Source organism: Corvus kubaryi, unplaced genomic scaffold (assembly GCF_017639235.1).
Source record: "Corvus kubaryi isolate FWS band 111438036 unplaced genomic scaffold, C.kubaryi_AGA036_p1.0 37398, whole genome shotgun sequence".
NCBI classification, from domain to species: Eukaryota; Metazoa; Chordata; class Aves; order Passeriformes; family Corvidae; genus Corvus; species Corvus kubaryi.
The window spans coordinates 15,343,038-15,364,191 of record NW_024581137.1 but is presented as its reverse complement, the minus strand read 5'-3'; the positions used below and the strand labels follow the sequence as shown (position 1 = coordinate 15,364,191).

General features: G+C 39.0%; 1 protein-coding gene across 5 annotated transcripts in view; it reads left to right on the top strand.

Annotated features, from left to right (window-relative positions):
- Nucleotides 1-21,154, top strand: part of TMEM108 (transmembrane protein 108) — a 242,112-nt gene that overhangs the window by 93,471 nt on the left and 127,487 nt on the right. Inside the window, exons 1-2 of one of the 5 annotated variants that reach the window (XM_042042877.1) lie at nucleotides 1,525-1,620; nucleotides 1,907-2,050. The exons of 3 other annotated variants lie outside the window; for them this stretch is intronic. The gene's annotated coding sequence lies outside the window, so the exon portion shown is untranslated. Of the gene's footprint in view, nucleotides 1-1,524; nucleotides 1,621-1,906; nucleotides 2,051-21,154 lie in introns of those variants that run through there. One more of the 5 variants, XM_042042878.1, reaches the window with a different exon arrangement.

Here is a 21,154-nt window from a genome sequence, read left to right as displayed (position 1 = left end):
TGAAAGGTAGCATCCTCTTTTGCAACTGGTTGGGGATGTTTACGGCTGTGAAAAGCTTGCTGACTGCCAAGCTGTCGAATCGAAGTGCTTAAAAAGTAGGGAAAGATTTTGACTTCAAAATGTTCTGTAAAAGCCTGTTTTCATGCACTTCAGTGTGGGATTCAGAGTTAAACTGTTGGTTGCTTTGTAAATGTGTACAGGCATGAGAAACTGATATATATGATAGATTATGTCAGAAGAGGGCACAGTGGTGTTTTTTTGCTAGAGAGTGAGACAAAGATGATCTGAGCACGGTCATATGCTCGGGATCTTAATGGGGTTTTTTTTGCATGGCTTTAGATAATTTTCTAATTATCCACCTTAAATCTTTCCTTTGGTTGAACGGAGTAATAGCTTGACTTCAGGAATGAAATGAGGGGTGGAAATATATGTGCAGCTGCTGAAGCTCCAGATTGTTAAAAGTGCAGAGTACTGCTGTTATACAACTTTGGTCTAGTTTGAACAACATGATCAGCAGGCAGCATTGTCTAGGCATCGTAGTGAGCTACCAAATAAGTGTTTAATATCCTAAATCTTCTATTGTGGTTGTCTTTTGTATGCATCAGTGTCATAACTCATGTTCTCTTTTATAGCTATTCAAAGAAAAGATTGGTGCTTTTTTTAAAGTTATGTTCTTTGTCCTAATCCTTTTTTTTTTAACACTGTGAAGAATTCTTGCTCATTTAGCTGCGTCCACTGCTGACTTTCCTTGCTCAGCTTAGTCAGATTTTGGGGGTAGTATATATTGTCTATAAACTTCAGGTAGTTCAGCTGCTCTGCCTTTCATGCTGAATCTTTTTTAATTTTCCACACCATTGTCCGGAAGAGACTTTCAAAGCTAAGAATGATTTCAGAGAGTCACCTTGTTCTGTTCTTTCTGATTTGGGCTATTAACTGCTCATGCCTGATCTTCTGGTAAAGGCAGCTGTTCACCAAAAATGGTGCATGTAAAATCTTATTCTCAGACCTTTTCTTTAAATTGAAAGATGGTTTACCTATCACAATAGAGATATTAGTTTGCAGTTGTTTCTTTCTCTTTTGAAATGTCATCCTCCTGCCCTTGAGTACAATCACTCTTAACATGATGTCTTAGGCAGACAATGTTTACCTTTATTTCCTGATTCTGCCACACATCCTAGTAGCTTTCAGAATGGAAGCTGTCAGGTACCAACTGGCAGGAACCACCACACTTTTATTTTGCACTTTCTTTGGCAATTTAATAATACTGCATTTTTCAGTTTTCTGTTCTCTGTTGTAGTTTGCATCTTTGTTCATCTTTCATTAAGGCAAGACATCATTTATGTCTTGCCTTGATTTTCTGCTTTTGGAGGATGTGACGTCTTTCATCCTTCCTCTTAGGCTGTTGAAATTCTTCCTTCATCTCACTGCACATTTACAGGTTAATTTTAGTTGTCTGCTTATGGGTGATCACTCTGTTTTTATCCAGCTTTACACTAAGTGGAATCTTCTTTGTGTTTCCCTCCTGGGACTGTCTCGTCCCTTGAACTTCTGCTCTGTGGAGAAGTGGAAGTATTCTGCTGCTTGATCAGAAAAATACCAAAGACATTTTTATGCTAGCAGGTAGCTTTTTTTTGTGTCTTATCTAAATTCATAGCAAATAGATTTACATGGTGTCTCTTAATCTAATGCTAGCTTTCCTGTAGTCTTGTGCTAAACTTACTAGGCATGGGTAACATCTGTCTCTTGCAGCATCAATTATATATGTATATATGTATGGAACCTGTGCTTTGTGCTCTTCACTTGTATATAACTTCCCAATTACTTTCTGCTGCATATCTGCTGAGTTTCCAGTCTTGTTCCATCCAGAATCTTTTCTAATTTAATGTTGCTGCTCTCATGATTCAAGGTGCAGAATCTGGCTTCCAGACTTGGAAGAGTGAAGGAAACCTGGAACTTGTTAAAAAAATTTTGGCAAGAAGTGGAGGTGGTAATTTTCAACAAGCCAGCCAACAGCAGGTTGAGAAATCCTAATGCCTGGTTTCTCTCTGATGTAAGTGGTACCATGTATTTTAAAGTAAGCTCAGAAATAAAAGACCGAAATAGAATAATTCATGTGCTGTACACATGGCAGATCAGAGCAAAGCAGTCCTAATGAAATAGCAGTCTTTCCACTCTTCACATAAGCTGCTGCTGGGACAGAAGTGTAGTGATTTTCTCCTGCACAGGTAGAAAAGGCACAGAAAAGCGATGTCATGAAACCTGTAAGGGAAATTTTCCTTAAAAATTTCCCTAGAGTATTGGCTTTCAAGTATGAAGACTGGCTACAATGATCAGTGGATCAGTTCAGGCATAGAAGAAGCCATTCTGCCTACTTTCCTGCAGATCTTTCCCTGCAAAACTGCAGAAAACTTCTAACTACCTCAGATATCAGAGGCACCGTCTCATCTAAGGTGTGCATCTGTTTCAGTGGAGCAAAAAAGAAATAATTGGCTACTTTCCAAAATGTGTGTTTAGTTTTTAAGAACCATAGGATAGAGAGTACCATCAGGGCTCCCTAAGAATTGCGTTTGGATAGATGGCTGCCAGCAGTGACTTTTTGTTAAAAGGAAAGGTGATTTTAGATACCAGCGACTAGTGGTACGAAACCAGTCTAGCACTCAGTCTGATAGCACAGCCGTTGAGGTTTGGTGCCGAGGCGGGAGCTGGGGAGAGAGAGTCGGGGAAGGCGTTGAGGGGGTGGGAAGATAATTTTCACACTCTGTACAAGTAACATAAGCTCTGTGTTTAATCTAATATCCTGAAATCTGACATGGATGGCTGTCCTCAGGGGATATTCACATATTAGTTGTAAGTTCTTATTTGATGAGAGGAGAACTCACTGAAACATTGCAGGAAGGGTAGCTGTGAAAATTTTTCCACAAATTTTTTTTCAGTGCTTCTTATTTCCTCATAACCTCATGTCCTACTGAATTGCCTTCATTTTCCCTGTCTGATATGAAATATATTACTGGGTTATGACAAATACTCAGACCTGTTGCAAAAATGGGATCATTCACTATTTTTCTTCAAAATTCCAGTAATGTTGCTCAGTGGCTGTGGCATACAACCTTGCAGTGGTGCAATGACCTGGTCTCAGGCTTTCCAAGTGTTTTGTGTACATTAATTAAACTTCACAGTACCCTTCTGAGGCAGTGTCTGACCTGTGTTAGGCAGTGCTCTATGAGTAGTTATAGTGTAATTATTGCAGCTGTTTAGGGATGCAAGTATGGTGTTGGGTAAAATCACAGAAGCTGGCCCCATCACATACCATATATCCTCCTCTCAAGGTCTTAGCACTATGATAACAGGAATGACAGAAATAGAAACTATGAGTCGCTACTCCTGGGAGAGTGATTTCATCATTGGGCAGTGTCTCTTCCCTTAGGACCTTCTGTGTAGTTGCTTTAACCCACCTTCTTTCTACCTTTGTTGCAAAGAAGTAGTCTGACTCTAAATCAAATTTTAAATGAAGCTATTCGCAGTAATACATCTCTTCCATAGGTGGTTTGCACTTTCTTTTTAAGTTAGATATACTAGGAATCATACTGAACTACTTGCTGTGTAGTCAATTGTGCATGAAAATTGACAACACTGAAGCACCTTTTCAGAATAGAATGCCCTTACTGATGATGCAAGGCAATTTAGTTCTGTTAGTTCTGTTTGTTGGAAATCAACCAAAGCGCAACACCAGTTTTTGTTTCCCTCATCCCCATGTCACAACCCTCAATCTTTTGTGTAGATGTTCAAAGCTAAAATTCTCATTCTTTAGAGAGCCTGCACAACTTCACTCTATTATCATTTGGATTATCATGTGAGGTCTAATCGGGCTTTTTTTAATACTGTATAATAATTTTTGCATTATAAATGCAGCAAAACTTGCAAAACGTGATCACCAAAGAACTGTTAAAGCTGATTTCCTATCACTGGAGTTTACAGTCTGTAGCTGACAGCTCGGTATACATGTAACTGAGCAAAGGTCAGAAGTAATCCACCCCTTTGCATTCTGGCACTGCAGACCCATTCTAAATACAGTAACTAGCTGCAGTGGTGGGTTCTGTTCAGATCTCCCTCCTGGCATACACAATGCGATGAGAAAAGTAGCTAATGAAAGCTTAGTTTTCAGTTTTGAGAGGGCTTGCCCAATTCTGTTTACTAAAGATCAGGCTGCCTTCTGCTTTGCTTCAACATTACCATCATCCAAAATAAGACACTGACTGCTCCAGAATAACACACTGACCACAAATCATGTTTGGGAACAGAAAAAGTAGCTGATATTGTGGTGCTGCATGGTAGGGCAGCAGCTGTGACAGAGACACAGGTTCTGTGCATGTTTGTTCACTGGTTTCTGAGACCAGTCCCATGGCTGAATTTATTTGCTCTTTCTCCTTCTGTTTTTTGAACTGTGATTTTTTTATTTATTTATTTTAAAGTTGTAATTTGGTTTTGGTTTTGTTCGGCTTGGAGGTCTTTGTTTTATTTTGGTTTGGTGTGTTTTTTATCTTGGTATTGGAGATACCACCTCAAGGGAATCCACAGGGGCATTTTCTCCTATTTATGCAGCATTTTCTACTGGAAAGATAATGAGGTCCCTACTTAGTATGAGGCAATCTTAAGTAATTTATGCCTGTGTCTTGGCTGCAGAAAACAGACTACATCATATTTATTTTTGGAAAAGCACGGGAGATCTCTTACTGAAATTAAAAGTAAACTTTCTGTTGACTTAATGGTTGAAATTATTTTCAGTGGTTTTGTGCAGTTGTTTTCAATTTTTTGGACAGGACTGATCACAGGAGAATGATGAAGATTTAGTAGCAAGAAAATAGGATTAATTAGAAACTGTGAGGTCCTGCAATGACCCTAGAGATTTCTAAAGTAGGCACGACTTCAGTTAAACGTGATATTGGCTTCTTGTCTCCAAAACAGTGACACCCCAAAGCGTGGATGAAGTTGTTGTAAAATGTGCTTCTTCAGAAGGTGTCATTCATCAAGATAAAGCACTTTTTTATGTTTCTGTTGAACTATTTGAATAAACATGAATCAGATACTCTCTTTCCTATTTACTCATGAGTCAACATGAGAGATGTTGATCCTGTGCTATTAATGATCGTAATTTTAATTGCAATGGTTTTATGCAGTGCTTTTAGTTGGACTTCTTCTCTAAGAGGTTATATTATTTTTGTTACTTTATGTACTTCAGCATTGTTTAGCACATTTGAAAATTATATTTTGTCCTAATTCAGAATTTCTTCTTTCATTTTGCAGTACAGCAGTGTTATTATGTTACCGTATTTTTATAATCTTCTGAAGAACACCACTCCTTGATTCCAGCATAATTTCTGTTTATTTAAAAGGCTGACACATTATAGTTTACTCAGATCAGAAAAAATTAGTGAACACTCCAGGAGCATCAGGGGTGAGTGACAATTATTAGTTTGTAATCTCTGCAACTTTTCTCTCTATTCCTTTTCCTTCATAGGAAGGAAGGATTCAACTATTAATATTATTCTTCTTTATTCATTGAAGATATAATTCAAAATGTATTAATAGCTAACTGCAGAGTGCCATAGAAGTCTAATAAGATAACAAACTACTTTAAAAACTAGGCAACTTTCTGTACATTTTCTTAATTCTAGACCATGTACTTTCACAGCTATGTACTTAAGCCAGTGTCCTCTCAAATATTCTCACCCAGTTATTGCAGTAGGTCAGTTTTGGCAAGTTCACTGTTCAGTGTGAACAGGAGTACAGACTCAGGTTTCAAAATAATTCATCTGTCTGTGAAATGAAACACCAGTAGTTTAATGTGTTTTTTTAAAATTAATAATTACAGTGTATTTATACTGTCTTTCAATTCACGTAATTCAACAGCAGATGATGAAAAAGATCATAGATAACTGGATTCGATGCCATGTCAAAGCAGGATTGTTCCTGGTGTCATGTTTTCCATTGCGTTACCCAGTACACTTTTTGGGAACTTGAAGGATAGATTGCCCTTAATTTCCAGCTTCTGTCTAGGTAAGGTTGAGGTTCTTACATGGGTTTTGATAAGAGGCTCATTCTTTGTTGCAGTCAGAAGTTCATCAATGTAGAATGACATTTGCCGAGATGAATCCATGTGTTTTGTGTAATAAAGGAGCAGTTTATAAACCTTAATGACTGGATGGTGAAATTGGAAGAGAAAGCCTGTGACCCCTTGACTTAGAAGGGTCTGAAAAGATAGAGGTGTTGCTTCTCGAGGGTCTTTTCAGCTGGTTTATTAAGTGATTGGTTTACGGACTCTGCAGTAAACATTGGGCTTTGTATTCCAACCTTGTGGGAGAATTCAGTGGTAAGTAGATTTCCTGGCTAGCAAGGGAAAAGTTGTGGATTCAGTCCCTCATTGCAGAAGTGGCAGTATTCCTTAACTGGAATTACTAACCATCTTGTAATCTAGAGAGAGAGGCTGATCTGTAGTATGAGTCTCTTCCTATTTTGTAACTCACTATCTACATGAAAGGATTGGTAGTCCCGCCTACTCACATAAAGTCATCTTAATCCAGGTAAACTTTTTTCTCCTCTCTTCTTTCCCACAGCCCACCAGGCTTACTCCTCAACTAAACTTTTAGTTGTATTTAAAAGATTACTTTAAAAATGTTTCCTTTACTTTTTGCAAAATTTCACTCAGTCTCTTCCAGAAATAATTTCCAGTGTGAAAGTGCTTCAAGTGAGCCCTTTCTTCAAGTGGAAAGTTTTTGCACTTTCTTCTTTTATTTAATAGACGAAAACATTGAAGAAGTTACAGAACTTGACCTTCTGTGGCTTGTATTGTCACTTAAACCAGCTACCATAAGTGATGACTGAAGGATGTACAATCCAGCATTTATCTTGCTTGATTAGCAGATCTATCCACTGAATTTTGTTCTTCCTGACACTATGGAAGTGAAGCTGTTTGCCCAGCCTTCTCAATTCTGGCCAGCTAATTATCTCTGTAGGATTAAAAGCAAACAAACCACAACAGGCAAATGGTTTATGCTTGGTTTTCAAAAGAGATGTTAGATACTGATTTCCATTTGTTCTCATTGTTAAGGAATTGTGCTGACAAAAGCACTTTGCTCGTGAAATAAGAAGAATGGAAGGGAGAGGGGAAGGCAAGATTAATAGGACTGAGGGATGTGCGTGTGGCTTGGCAAATTGAGCAAGTGGAGGAGGTGGGGTCAGAGTTCCTGACTTCACAGCTGATAGACTGATTTTCTCAGTTTAACTGATTTACTCTGTGACACAGCGTGCCTTGGCTCTTCAGTATGCCCATCCATAAGATTATGTTACCTGATTTAATAAAGGGTTCTGCAGATTATTTTGTAAAATGCTTTGGGAAATTTGAATGAGAAGATTTATAGCTAGATGAGTACAGATGTAGAAATAAATACAGATATGCATCTTAGCCTACTGCAGTTACAGAGCACAGCATTACTGCCACCAGTGGAAAGGACTGAAAGAAATCCCGTGGAAGCTATTAAGTAATTCCTTGAATCTTTTCATACATATACTAGATGTTTCTTTTGTTTAGCAACAGAGGTGGGGTGATATGCAACTTAGTGCATGGATAGAGGCAGAAGTGTGGGGAGAAAGGACCATTTGTTGAGGTTCTAAAATTCCTTTTTAACTTGTCATTAGAACCAATATTCATTTTTTCTCTCCTCTAGAGCCCTAGCTATTTACTCGGTGTTAAGTCACTGGCATTTTAAATGAAAGAATTTCAATACCCAAGAATTACATCCTGAGGAGAAATAAAAAGGCTTTTTCAAGCATGCTTTTCTTGAAGACAGAGTACTGGGTAGATAGTTTCCCGGTCAGCTTCAGGATGGCACTTTTTAGATGTTTATAGCTGCTTTTCTCTGAACACTTGCTTCTCCTATGGCTCATTAGTTCCATTTGCAAATCACTCAGGTTTTAAACCATTTAATGACTCATTCTTAAAAACTATTTTAAACCTGTAGTGATCTGCTGGAAATAACACCAACCTGTTCTTCTACAGCACTATAGGATTCATTCCCCATGCTTTGTATCTTCCATATATTTTTCCTTTAGATTCCCTTTCCTGTTTCTTCAATTTCAGCTATCCTTGTGTAGTGGTGTTCAGATGGAGTAGAAAGCAAGAAGGGAGAGTTCCCTTAAAGCATTTTGGTACACCATTGAGAGAGAAGCCTATTGGTGTGTGTCAGCGGGGACGCAGGCAAGAGGTAACAGGTGGCATGAAAGGAAAGCTAAGAAGCCTTGAAGATACGATGGAACAGCATTTGTCAAAAAAAGGTGAGTAATGTCAAAGCGATGTGCAGGGAAGGGAGACAGCTGGGGACCTAAGCCAATGGTGGTCAGAGCTTGAAAGTGGACAAACACCATTCTTCCCAGACAGAGCCTTCTCTGGAATGAGTGACCCATGGTGACCTGCTGACTACTGGGGGAAAACCTTTGGCCTCTTCACACTGAGCTGAAAGACCCTGGTTTCTAGATCAAAAGGCATACAGACTTCTCAAGTATTTTGATTCATGTTTCTTCTCAAAGGTGTCCTGTGCCATAAGTACATGGGTACAAATTGAAAGAGGGGAAATCTAGGTTCAATATTAGGGAGAAATTCTTTACTGTGAGGGTCATGAGACTCTGGAACAGGTTCCCCAGGGAGGTTGTGGATTCTCCAACTCTGGTATTGTTCAAGGCCAGGTTGAATAAGGCCATGAGCAACCTGGGAGGTGTCCCTGCGCCTGTTGGGACTAGATATCTTTAAGGTCCCTTCCAATCCCTTAACATTCTGTGGTTCTACGATTAAGCCATGCAGTGAGGGAAGAAGCTACAGTGCTGCAGGGTTTATTTTGCCTAATCAGTATGGCTGCATCAACATTAATAAATGTGTCCAGTGTGCCCAGCATCATTCTCAGGCCCTGAGCGCAGCTAGCTACATGGAGATCAGCTCTATATAATCAAACTTTTTGTAGGTTTTAGATGATAGCCACATGTAAACTGCTTGCTTGTGTAGTATCTGTAGATTGCTAACTCCCAAAGTGTGTCTGGGAATTGTCAAATCCAGGACAGTGACCCATGAGTGATTAATCACCATTGGTGATTTATTTCCAGCTCCCAGGGTGCAGTAGGTTGGCCTCCCCTGAAGGGTATAGAAAGGGTTGGAAAGCTGGCATTATAATGATAATGGAAGGTCAGACATAAGCAGTGAGGATGCACAATGAGACACGTTGATCTTGACAGTTCTTGACAGCCCATAATATTTTGGGTTGACTTTACTCCACCTTCAGGAACTGAGAGAATATTTTCAATAAGTTTTGCTTTTGAATGTCTGAAGTTTGTTTCAGCCTGAGGAGCTTGATTGGAAAAGTGAACAGGGACAGATTGCAAGTCTTCTTCCACAGAACTGCTTCAGTTTTTTCAGAACTCTCTGCACAAGATTATTGGGACGTTATTCCATGAGGACCTGCTATGAAACAAGGCTAAAAAGAGGCACTTTTCTGTTTACTGCACGAGGAATTACACTTGCCAATGCCATTATGTGAATATGATCCTAATGCCGATTTGCAGCAATGCTGTAAGCAAACTTATACCGTGGTTTATTTCTTACTAATTAAAGTCTTATTTAGGAATGAGTAATTTCTACACCGGAATGATTTATTTATTTATTTAAAATCACAGAGGCAGGCATTTCGTACTGAGGTCTGCTGCCTCCGTAGTGCAACTTATTATCCCAAAAATGATCTGGGGTTGCTTCTCTCTGAATTCAGGAATCTGTAACATTAATGTTACTGCATTTTATAATTGGTACTTGATAATTTAAGTGGATAATCAGCTAAGACATAAATGCAGCTTACCAGGAAACAATTGAGAGTTTAGGATCATAAGGCTGATTAGACACTGTGTTATGCCAGTCTCATGCTAAGATAATTCTACTGAGTTGAAGTTGTACAAATAATGCTGTAAGATGCACAGTGGTCAGGCAGGCCCCCTTCACATATGCTTGACTGCTTATCTTTGAGCAGACACTGAAAGGTCTGAAAGGTAGCAAGCTCTTGTTACTGAGAAAGATTATATGCTCCTCAAGTCTAGGACCATAGACATTTCCTGTGATCTTTGGTACTTCTTTCATAGAGAAGTTTGAAAAACATCTCAAAGCAGTCATCATTTCAAATTCTTGTCTCCTGTTATCTAGGCTCTTTATTTTAGTTTAAAACATTAAGGGAGAAGTATCTTGTCCAGCATTACATAAGCCTGGTGGCTTCTAGCATTCATTGGGAATGCTCGTGTGCTGCTAAAGCATGTGTTAGTGCTCTGTGGAGGAGGGAACTGGGTGCGTTTTTCTGGTGGACAAGCACAAGAGTAGCAGCCCACAATTCGTACAGGCTCTTAAATCAGGGCCCAAGTAGTGGCCCAAGAGTGGCCATGTGGTCCGCTCGAGCTGTTAGGTAAAGGTGAACAAAGAAAGCTTTATATTATCTTTGGTACAAGGCTTCATGAGAACCAGTTTAGTCTATGTCACAAAAGATAACAGCCTTATTGTCTGGTCTCAAAGGGAGGCGGTGCAGAGCCTGGTGTGGAAGATGTTGTTGCTGGATGTAGTAGCACAGGAAGGAGACCACTCACTCTTTTGTCCCAAGGGCTCATTCTGGCCCTGTTTCCCATGGTATGGGGATGGAGAGCAAATGGAGAGAGTTCAGTGATGATAATTACAAGTTGTTTTTTTTCCTACAGTGTGCTTCCCTGATACCAGGAAGTACTTTTACTGAGAGGATTAACCTGTCAGTATTTTGTGCTGCTCTGGGACTCGCATAACCTGAATCATTTGGATCTGTTTCTCAGATTCCTCTGGACTTACTAGGCTCATGAAATCTATGCACTCTGATGAGCAGTTAATGCTCTCTCCAAAAGTGCTGGCTAATCCCCGAGTGCCTGTTTGGCACGCCCCTGACAACTTCGATGTCGCAGGAGCAGCAGCTGGAGCTGTGTGTTCAGTGGCCATGTGATGGTTGGTTGGGGTGTGTTAGACATATGCTGTGTGTTCAGGCCTATTTAAAGGATTAATTTACATGAGCCATGCAACTGTATGGAAACTAGTGGTCTTCAGTCTGTACTCATTACTCTGCCATACTTGAGCACAACAAACTATTCATCTTATTCCCAGTTTATTTTTCCTCCCAAAAATTCACCAAGGGAAAAAAAACTCCCATGAAAATAACAGAACAGCCTCCATGAGTGGTTGGAAGGGAAAGAATAAATTAATTTCCTTTGCTTTCCTGCTCTAGGCTCAGTCTGGCTGAAACCAGCTGCCCAGTCTGTCTGGTTCATAGCTCTGAGTGAGCCACTGTACCCAGGAAAGACACTGGAGTAGGTGGGCGGGGAGCTTTTCTGAGATCATTAAGGTAGAGGGGAAAGAAAATTACTGTTTAGGAAAACAGCTCCCAGTGAAATGATTGCTTTTTAAAGCAATTTAGTGGAATGACTGCTCTTTGAGGTAATATTCCCAAATTTCTTCTTTAGTTACTGACTATATATCGGGTTATTCTTTTAGGTCTTTACAACAGACTTTCTGTTTCATAATGGAACTTTTTTGTTTCCTGTACAATAAGGGTCATTTTACTCTGTCTTCTAAGCACAGGAAGCTTCACTTTTTTTGTTTTTCTTTGAACTTAATAGGTTTACTTTGTTGTTCTTAGGCTGAGAATTTTTTAATTATTACTTTGTTTGTAGAAGTATGGCAAAAGTCCTGAAAACTGTTGTCCAAAAGGAACTAGCCCCTGTTTGAATTTTTGCTTTGATGCCAAAGGAATTTCTGTGAAGGAAGGGAAAATTCTGATCTCTTTGTCACTGAGAGCATATCTGAACTGATTTGAGTAGTATCTGGTAAAATTGGCATCATCCATAACTACTGGAAAAAGACACATTACATTATTGTCTTACTTCTTAATAACAGTACAGTACCATTTCCATCAAGGTTAGGCAGTTTTGAAGTTTGCTAATAAATATCTAATTGCAGCTGTGCCAGTGGATCAGCATGGCTCTGAGTCAGGAAGGCTGAGATACTGATTTCTGTTCAGTCTTTGAGGTGCCAACTGTCCCTTGACCTGTCCTTCTATCAAGCTGCTGTTGCCGAGCTATACATTAACTTTCTAAGAGCTGACTTTTTCCTTTTCCCCCACAAATTTCTGGACTGCTTGTTTTATTTGTTTATGCATTTATTTATTCATTTATCATACATTCAGCAAGATGAATCTGTATGAAGAGCTGACTGTAATTCAGCCGTATCATCACAGAGGATTTTTCCAAGGAGAATTGGAAAATCCCACTATGAGAGTCACAGCCCAGCTGCACATATTAAAACTTATTGCAGCTCTGAACAACTCAATTGTACAATTTAAATAATGAAGTGGATCTCAAATGCTTTTATTGCAACCAAACAAATAGACACACGATGAATGCGGCCCTGCCACTGTTGACCGACATAAAACATTAGGAAATGTCATATTTCATGGTGCAGTTAAATACCCATCTCAGCATGGATGTCATATTTATATTGTAACAGTGCTTTATGATGGCCATGATTTTTACTGATGACCCTTGCTACCCATATAAAACATGTTTTCTTCCAGCAACTGCGTTATCAAACTGACATCACCCCTCTTTGTCCTCCTTTCCTATTCCACATCCACAGCAACTTTTCACAGCAGATGGATTCCAGCATTTCACCTGTTTAGCTGCTTTAAAAAAAAAATCATTCATAGATTAAAACGACGAGATGAAATTATAACATTTCTTAGAGTTCCCCTCTCGAAAGTGTATGTGGCACAGAACTTTATGGGAAGGAAATGTCATGTTCAAACTTACATAGCAAGAAAATCTAATCCATCTCCTGCTAAGGATGCTGATTTGTGGTGTTTGGGAATGATCTCAGCTTTGATAATGAACGGAATACAAATCACTTGAAAAATATGGCCATTTGCCTTGATCTTTCAGAGAAATTATACTAAACTTACGGTGAAATAGCCATTTCCAATATGGTCAGCCAAAGACAGTATTAAAGGAAGGAAGTTTGTTAAAGTTCAGAGAAGCTAAATGAATTCTTTCAAACAGTCAGTAAGAATAGGGGGGAGTTTTTAATTATTTTGGCACTTTTTACATCCTTATTCTTGCAAAGCTGGAAATTCTGTGTGAATAGCGTCCCTCTGGGAAAAAAGTAGTATTTTATTTGCAGCCTGTCAAGAATAGAGATATCTGAAAGCTGGTTAAAGTGAAAACCAAAGAAAATTGTTTGGATTGGGCTGCTGCCTGAAAAAGCTTGCTCTGAATGCTGGCCTATGTATTACTTAATGCTAAAAATGCCCTCATTGTTCAAGCTGTCTTAGCTAGTGGATTGAATTTATTTAGGAATGTCAGCTGAAGGTGCATTCTATGTTGGGATGGGAAGTTATTTGTATGTTTTGTGGAAAGAAACCTGATATTTTTAGGAAAATTAGTTATAAATGCCAGGTACACTTGTGGCTGAAATTTTGGTCTGGTAACCTACTGAATTTACAGTCAGAATTTGGTTTTAGGTGGGATGCAAAATAGAGCAGGCTAGATAATCTTTCTAGCTAGATGGGTGAGCACTTTTTCTAGGAATAAACAACAGACTGATTTTTTCCTTTTCAAAGTAGTTAATGTTCTTCAAGGACTCTTCCTCAACCTTTACAAGCAGAGCATAAACAGTGAGGGATCAATCTTCAGTGCATCAGTTTCACATCAGCCTGCAAGAAGCATTTTACCTCTAAATGGTGCTGAGCCCTCACTGTACAGTGAGGCATTGCCTGCACACATGCAGCAGTTCTACTTCTTTCTAGTTGTGTTGGACACAGTGCACTTTGGAAGGTTTAATCTACAGGGCACGTCTTGCACAGTTGGTGTGGGCAGCTACAGTTGTCAAATGCATTTTTGTGGTGAGGTAGTCCTCTGACCAGGGCTGTTTAGTGTCCAGAAATTCCAGACAAACAGTTGAATCTTTTTTCTTTTCCTTGTCTGTAAAATTCCTCAAGCAGTAAAAAAAAAGATGTGAAGACGAAAAGAGGGTAGTGTTAATCACAGTTATCTGTTGTAATAGGTTTGGAATTCAAAGAAAGGCTGATAATCTTGAGGCTTCTGATGTCCTTTACTGCAAAAAAATTGCTCAGTCACAGTGGCTGCAGGCCCTGTCCCTTTGCTTGTCCTTCTGCATGGGCTTATGCCACTCATAAATAGGATCCTACTCTCCCGTGCTGAGTTCTGTGCAAGCTTGGTGTGGGTTCACTTGGAAAACTGAAGATAAAAAAGCAGATGTAGAAAACAGAATTATGTGCTCTCACCTGTTTTGTCTGAGGTAAAGCAAGTTGTTTACTGACCTTTTCTTGCTTTAATGATCTCTGTGTTCCATCTCTTATTCCAGGAAGCTTTGCTTATCTGCTGGTACCTGTGACTAGAGAGCATTAATTTGGACACCTGGATGACAAAGAATTGTTTATTTACACTTAAGCAGCTGCAGTGTTGTAGTGCATCCTTTGAGGATAAGAGCACATGATGGACGCTAATTGGAAGACTTTAAAAGCTGAGCAGTATCTGCCTTGAATTATAACCTTGTGCTGTGCTCTGCACAAGATCTGTAAGATCAAGGCAGAAAGTCTCACTGAGAACTAGTACAGAGTTTCAGAGATTGCGAAAAAAAGCATTGGCAGTCCTCGAAATGCCTCAGTGAGGGGTGAGTGGTAGACATACCTCTCAATTGCATTGACCTGAAGAAGAGGAAAAAATTTTGATGTGCTGTTGGAAATTCTAAGCTGTGTTGTGTTAGTTCTGCATGAATTGTAGATCTCTGTTAATTTAAGAGAGGGCTAAGCTTCAGGACCTGAACAGGCTGATTTTTCATGTGCAGAGTTCTGCAAAGACTGCTTTGTAGATTGTTTTTTTAGGTATCTGTGAGCTTTACAAGCCACTGTACAATGGGCAAAAGGAAAAGTATATAACCCCAGAAGTACAGACAGTGAAAACTATTATCTCACCAGGAAGTGTAAAAAGGGAACATCATTGAGGCAAGCAGCTGGGTGAAAAACTTTGTCAAATGGTAACTTTCCCTCTTTGGAGCTTTTCTGGATTTGCAAGGCATTGAGTAGAGTATCAGCTGGGGCATAAAGCACCAGTTTTAGTGGGACATTTGTGGCAGCAACGACCATCACATGAGAGGAGACAGAGGGAAGGCAGCAGCCCGATGGAGATTTACCTTGTCATTCACCTAAGAATGCAGCATCTGAGAAAGGGGAACTAGAAGAAAAGCCAGTTGTATATTACAAGGTGTGCTGTTGTTGTAAGGTGTAGTGCAATGATGTTTGCCATTATCCTTTGCAGTACTGCCTGGCAGCCAGGCTGCTCTCTGGAGCAGTATGTTGATTCGCAACAGAGAAAGGCTTGCGGTGTCTTGGTCACTTTGGGTAGTTTCTGTAGTAGACACCAGTTCAGTGACAAGATCCTGTGGTTTTTGTGTGTCCCCTAGAAAGGAGTCATTGCCCCTGCCCACCATTTCCTTTGTAGATGTGCAGCAGCCTGTGATGAAACATAAATTTAGACTATTGTCATGTGCCAAAAACCTGTTCAATGTTTTCATAATGCACCTAGAGTGATTTTAGGCATGTGTTTCTTTTCTTTAACTTGCTTGCTAGTCATGTTTATGACTTCAAGAGCACATCATTCAGGGTACCGTTTGGCCATCCTTGTGAAACCCCTTTTCAATTGTGTTGTTGGTTTATGTCTGAAGATGGAAAGCTTTTTAGTATTAGTCCTTCACAGAGGCACTTCAGTAAATACTTGGTATACAAAGTACAAGACTAGATATAATGAAAGAGCTGTTTGCTTGATTTCTTTATCCATGTTATTTGGGTGCAGTGATTTTTACATGGATGCAGCTAGTGCTGGTTTCCCATGTAGACAGGCTTTTAGCAGGGGGTCTTCCCTGACAGGCCTGTTTTGGGGATTTGTTATATGCATCTCATATCATATAGGGAAAATGGTATTTTTAAAAATAACTTCTACATGATAGCTTTACTAACCCAGGTATCTGAAATGCAGATTTTACTTTTGTGGAGATTTGAGGATTAGAGGCTCACAGGTTCCTGTACAACAGAAAGCCCTTCATTACTATGTGTGTCTCATCTTGGTATGAAATGTTGACCTAAAGCCTTGCTTGTGTTTCTCTTTGTATATCCTGGCAGCAGAGTGGCTGGTGTTTCTGCTGCAGGAGTTACAAAAGCTTCCAATTACCATCTGTCATGTCATACTTAAAATTTTCAAGATCCAGCCATGGCTCTCCTGGTGCGATTGACTTCGAATCATGATTGACGTTAACAGCTATTTTTAAAAGTCAGAAACTAGGCTTTATTTCTGACAAGGGGAGCATGTTTGATATTGAACTCATTGCAATAATATAGTTGAGTCCAGGGGTCCTGCAGTGACATTTATGACAGCTTTCTTTCACGTGCACATGTACCGCTATGTCCTAGTTGTGTAGGGCCTGCTCCAATGCTTTGAATTTAATTCCGTGTTTGGGGGGCCCGAAGAAGGAAGAAGAAGGGAAGAGCGACCTAACAGAGACTGTGAACACCCCATTGAGAGAGTTGTCCTATTACTGAGTGGAAGAACATAAAATGTAGCTCTTGCACATTGACTTCAGACATATTTTTGTTTGCAGAGATGCATATACCTTTTTTTAAGCTGTGGCATGCTGGCAGTAGAATGCACAGGGAGTTGATATGTTTTCTGCCTATTGAAAATGGCAAAAAATGCTCTGCAAGGGTAGTAAATAGTCTTTGGAACAGGCTCATTATATGCTTGAGGAAAGCAGACTTTTAATTAGCTTTACTCTTGTCGTTCATACCTGATTGCTTTTTATTTTGTATACAATAAGTAGTTATGAGAGATGCAGGCAAAAAGTTTTGATAGTTTTGATTCAACTTTGAAGCCAAGCCAGAAATAAAATGGTTTTGCCAAAAAAAAAAAAAAAAAAAAAAGGCAAACAGACTTGTGTGAACTAAGTTGGCAAAAGTAAATACTACAGTAGCTTTAGTTCCATTGATTACGAGAAAAAGAAGAGACAGCTGCGAATGAAGTCCAAAGGACAGCAGCTGTGGCCTGAAAAATCAATATATTAGAATAAATTGTGGAAAACACTGGCTGTAGTTGAAAAGCATGTTCTGTAGAGAAAATCTTTAGAAGTAGTTATTGTACGTCAGAACTTTGCCCTTGTATTCAGTGGTTTTTCTGCTTCTGTATATTTTTAATAATTTGTGAATGAACTAAAATGAAATTTTGAAGGTTTTTTTTCTTTTTTGTGGCATACTTCTAGACTTTTCAGTACTCAAAACACTTTAAGTGACAACACAGTAGCATTTAAGTCTGCCACCAAAATTAGCGCTATAATTTCTGTGCAATGTTAAGGTGTTTTTGATGATTATGAGCCTGTTTCTGTCCTGTATAATAAAGTTTTTAAAGGGTTTCCTTCCAACTCGCTGCCTCATTTTTCGTGTTGTGAGTTTGAAGGGCTGGGCTGGCACCAAATTAAACAGATCTCTCATCTCTGCTCTCTCTGTCTCCGTGAGACATGGAATAAGTAATAATAAACAGTAAAGACTAGATGAGCTTAGAAAATCTGCATAAATAAAAAATGGGATAAAAATCAAGTTTGTACAGAGTCGGGGGCAATTTTGATTTTAGGCCAAGTGTCGTAATTTTTAGAGAAACACCTTACAAATATGTAAGTTTATGTAATAATTTGTGAAAGCAGCAAGCCATGAAAGGCAGGGTTCTTATAGGACTACATAGCGACATGATATGTGAGTAGAATTAATTATATCTAACTGTATCCAATGAAACTTCTAAAGTAAGGCAAAACTTTAAACAGGCATTTGTTATTACTTCCCTCTGTCAGAAGGTGGGACAGAATATATTTATCCTGCAGTCCCTGGGAGGACCACTAGTGCTTGGCTGCCAAACACTAAAGGTTTTCTAGCAAAATTATGTTCATGGCTGCAAGAAGACAAACTCACATTTGAACAAGTATGTTGGATTATGGTGCCTACAAGCAGATAGCAGTGCTTAGGATGCACAGCCAAGTGTTTGCATGTGTATGTACAAGACATTTATATTCTTGTAAGCAGTGCATGAACACTTTTGTAGGTAGTTATTAGACATTCTTGTGAAAATTTGATCTTTCAGTTGATAGCCTAATGGACTGATGCCGTATTTTAATTTTCATTAAAACACATATACTTGAATTGATTTTGTGTGAATGTCACTGAAGAAAGAATGTGCACCTTGTGTGCAGGCCTATTAAATTTTGTCTTTCTGATCTTTTTCTAGGCTGTGCTTTAAAAAAAAAAAAAAGAAAAAAAGAAAAATTGTAACAATTAGAGTGTTTCTTGGCATGAACTTGGAATGTCTTCTGAAGCAAACTTCCTTTTTTGAGCTGACTTAGCAAAGTGCCCTGTCTGCTCTGTAACATTCATGCTCTGAATGCAAGTTTGAAATGCAAAGAAGGTGTCTGTTTTAATACCACCGGCCAGGAGCAGTGAAAGGAGTGCAATTCTTCTTACCTTCGACATAATTCAGTGCTCCCAGTTCTTGGGAAGGGACTATTGAAAGAAGAGTCCTCAGTTTGGAAACAGCTAGTGATTTGTCTTTGATTTCAGGTCCTTGACCAGGTGAGATGCCTGACCAGGATGTAATGAGAGGATCATATTCTGAAGTAAAAAAACCCCCTAAGTAGAAATAGCTGAGGCAAACAATTTTCAGTATTTCTGTATATAACAGAGAATATTTTTTTCAAGTGCATGAGTGGATGTTTTCTGTGAAATTTGTAATGACTGTTATGTTCTTTTTGATTCTCATACATATTAAAAAGCTGAGACATGAGATATACAGTAAGGCAGATAAATTTGATCAAAGTTGGTTTTCTTTTATTTGAAAAAAACCCCAAAAACGAAGAGATATGAGACTTAGTACTACCCTCAATACTTGTGAGGTGTGCTAAGGAAGGCTTGTGTAATTGTTTCCACTGGGAACACAGAATTCCAGTACTAGTTGAATGTTCACTACTCTAGGGCATGCCCATGCCAGTATGAGTAGGCTCATGGAGGCTGCACTGTGGTCCTGGGGCTCACAGTCTACAGATGCCCAGGTATCACTGAGCTACTTCCTAAATGTTCTACAGCACAGAGCAAAGTAAAGTGAGTTTACTTCAGGAGGTTTAAAATTGATTGAAACCCAGGCTCACCTTCATTGGAGAACACCGAGGGGAGGTCTGCAAATGGAGAACAATTGAAAATAACTAGGCTACACAATTACTTATGTGTGGTTATTACAGGAAGCTAATCTAACTGCACATAAAAGCTCTCAGTGTGGGTTGCTTTGACATTTGGTGTCCTGTATATACTGGAAAAGAAATTGCTGTTCTTTTGATTTCTTCAGATGAAGTACATTTAAGTGTTAAAGAACGCTTGCCCCATCTGGTGGGACAAAAAACCCAGATTGTTCATGAGAACTCTCACAAGTGTCTGGTCTGTTTTGAGCTATTTTAGCCAACAGACAGAATGCTTTTATGGTCAGCCATCAACTAACAAGATTTTAAAATCAATTATTTAGATATCAAATGCTACCTTGGCACAACTGTTACCTTCTAGCAATGACTTTTTAAGTAGATTGTACTCCAGAGAGAAATAAAAGTGTCTCTCGGCTGTTTGTGTTATTTATGCTTCAAGTGATGTGCATATCTTGAACAATAATATTTGCATACTCAATTCTATTTACAAGTGAAGCACTTATTTTTTTTTTCTTTTAATTTCTAGTTAGTTTTGCTTCCATGATGGGTGGCATGGTTAAGATAGACCAAGTTTTAATGGATGGGACTAGTTGCTACAATATGGATGCTTTCTTGAGCAGACTTTATGCAGTTGAGGTGAGTTTTATGCATAAGTTATTATCAACTTTAGATATTACATGCTTACTTTTGTCTAGAGATTGAGGTGATCACATGTATAGATATTTGTAGATTGTTTCCATAAGTGAATGTTTAGTTCTAAACTGTAAGGCTAGACTAGAAATTAATAGCCTAGAATTTTAAGGAGATTCCAGTATGCTGAACAATCTATTGCTTTAACTTGGCTTCAATGTATTTGAGGTACCTCTTGTAATTTTTTAGCACATGCATATTGATATTCTGGGCTGAGTTTTTTAATTGGATTATTTTATATTCATGTTTGAATCCGAATTAAGAGCATTTGTGAGCTCTGTCTTAATTTCCTTTTAAAGAAGTAGGTTTTTATAATCTCAAGGGATGCTAGTCCTGTAAACTCAGTACCTTGCATGTGTGAACACCGCAGAGTACTACAAGGAGTTTTGCAAGTTCTTGTTCAGCAACCTTTTGCTAGAGAAAGGGCTTGTGGTGAGGGAGGGGACTTTGTAATTACTACAGACCTCTCTCTTAATCATCCATATGGTTATGTCTTACTTTGCTCACTGAAGATCATTTTCTTAGCCTTGGTCAGGATGGACAAAGCATTGTCTGCAACATCTCTTCCTTTTGCATGCATTCTTCTAATGTCAAAAGATAGTATTGTTCTGAGGATATGAGACAGCAGAGGATTCCAAACATATCCTTGTAAAATGAAGTCTTCCATTTCTAATTGTCACTGAAGACTTGGATGAGAGAGGAGTAATCTAAAAATAACTGTTCCAGGAGCAGTACCTTCTACATCTTAATACCTGACCAAATACAAAGTCACAGAATCATATAAATTGGTGATAAGCAGGGATCTCTGAAGGTCACTTGGTCCAGCCTCCAGCTCAATGGGGGCTACTGCCAACAGTAGATTAGGTGAAGTGTGGCTTTGCCTTGCTGAGTCTTGCAAACCTCCAAAGGAGGTTTCACAACCTCTTTGAGCAAAGTAGCACTCCAGCATGGTCATTTTGCTCTTGGGCAGGAGGTTCAGCTAGTAATCAGCTGGTGTTTCATAAGCACACAGTTCTAGGTGGAACAAGGAGGAATTAATCTCTCAAACTGTAAGACCTACACTGTAAATCAAAACACTCTACA